The sequence below is a fragment of the Triticum aestivum genome, unplaced genomic scaffold (assembly GCF_018294505.1).
Source record: "Triticum aestivum cultivar Chinese Spring unplaced genomic scaffold, IWGSC CS RefSeq v2.1 scaffold174455, whole genome shotgun sequence".
Taxonomy (NCBI): Eukaryota; Viridiplantae; Streptophyta; class Magnoliopsida; order Poales; family Poaceae; genus Triticum; species Triticum aestivum.
This window is the reverse complement of record NW_025245140.1, coordinates 1-1963: the sequence shown is the minus strand read 5'-3', so window position 1 is coordinate 1963 and position 1963 is coordinate 1. Positions and strand designations below refer to the sequence as shown.

At 53.4% G+C, this 1963-nt stretch overlaps 1 pseudogene; it reads right to left on the bottom strand.

Moving 5' to 3' along the window:
• Positions 1 to 856: 856 nt before the first annotated feature.
• LOC123177070 (uncharacterized) lies at positions 857 to 995 on the bottom strand (annotated as a pseudogene).
• Between the last annotated feature and the right edge of the window lie 968 nt (positions 996 to 1963).

Below are 1963 nucleotides of genomic sequence, written 5' to 3'. Positions count from 1 at the left end.
ATAGATGCAGGTGCCGAGGATACCAGCGCAGATGGCGCGACCGAGCTCAAGTGGGAGTTTGATGAGGCCCTTGGTCGTTACTATGTTTCGTTTCCAGATGATCAGTAGAGGAGCCCAGTTAGGACGATCGGGGATCTAGCATTTGGGGTTGTCTTCTTTTCATTTGGATTTGACCGTAGCCGGTCTATGAGTGTATTTTGAATGATGTATGATCTTAATTATGTATTGTGTGAAGTGGCGATTGTAAGCCAGCTCTCTTTATCCCATTCTTGTTCATTACATGGGATTGTGTGAAGATGACCCTTCTTGCGACAAAACCACCATGCGGTTATGCCTCTAAGTCGTGCTTCGACACGTGGGAGATATAGCTGCATCGTGGGTGTTACAGGGCGTGATGAGCCAGAAATAGCAGATTGACCAATATGCGAAATAGACAAACCTGCACCATTGGCGACTTGCACTTGATCTTTGCCGTTGTGGCGTTCCTGGGTGGTGAGCCTGTCGAGGTCGACGGTCAGATGATCGGTGATGCCCTAGTCCATGTACCAGCTCGGATACTCGACGTCGCCGGAGCGCACGGCGTTGCCGGAACGCTCACGGTTGTCTTCAGGCTGATAGGCATGGTTGAAGCGGTTCCTGCAGTGCAGAGCATCATGGCCAAACTTAGAGCAGACCTGACACTTGATGTACTTGCCGCGACCACGCCCCTGGCCACGGCCGCGGCCTTGACCGCCTTGGCCTCCAGCTTGACCTCCGTGGCCGCCGTGCCCGCCATTGCGCTGGCCATCGGAGTTGCATGTTGTAGAGTTGGCGGAGGAGTGGAGCTCGTCCACGGACGCCTCCTGTTCCATGCGGAGCTTGGCGCTGACGAGGAACACGTAGAAGCTGCCAAGGCTGATCGGCTCCATGCGAGTGGTGATGGAGGCCACCAGAGGTTCAAATTCAGACCCAAGACCGGCCAGCATGTAGCCGAGGATCTCGTCATCGCCAAGAGGCTTGCCAATGGACGCCATAGCATCAGCAAAGCCCTTCATCTTGTTGAAGTATTCAGTAGCAGAGAGGTCCTTCTTCTTCAGGTTCGACAGCTGAAAACGCATCTGCATGAGACACGCCTTGTTCTGCAAGGAGAACATGTCATGGAGGGCCGCCCAGATGGCGGCGGAGGTGGTCATGAGCGTCATCTGACCGAGGACATCCTCCGTCATGGAGCCCAGCAGTGCAATGAGCACCAACTAGTCTCGCTGGTACCACTGAAGGAAGAGCAGGTTTGCCTCCTCCTTGGCATTGGCGCCAGTGCCGGTGGTGATGGTGTAGGACGGCGGCTGCATCGAGCCATCGACGTAGCCGAAGAGGCCATGGGAGTGGAGCACCGGGACAACCTGCGTCTTCCAGAGGAGAAAGTTGTCCCTTGTCAGGCGGATGGTGATGAGATTGCCGATCGACGAGATCGAGACAGGAGCGGAGGAGCTAGCAGCGGTGGCGAGGACGCCGGCGTTGGGAGAGGTGAGGGCACCGGAGGTGGAGTTGTTGGCGGTAGGGCCTGACATGGCAGCGACGTGGAGGGAGAGATCGATGGGAGAGGATCTTATCGCTCTGATACCAAGTCAGGAGGAATGAATCGCCGTGACTTATGTGTCAGGCCTTGCCTTTCATTTATACACAAGCCGGGTACAAGATAGATACAATTCAGTTAGGATTTTATCTATAACAACCTAACTTGATCATTATCTATACAACACACGAGCTGATCCTAACAACCTACGGTTAGACTATAGACTCATTTAACAGAGCATCTATATGATGGAGTGAGTATCAGATGCTCGTGAGGCCCAAGTCCTTCGGTGACACGGGCTTTTGGGCCGTTGGATCTTAGATCAGACAGCATATAGAAAGCTGATTCCCCTCAAAAAGAAATCTGATGGATCTGTTCTACCTATGCACAATTTGCAAACTTTTAGGGAGG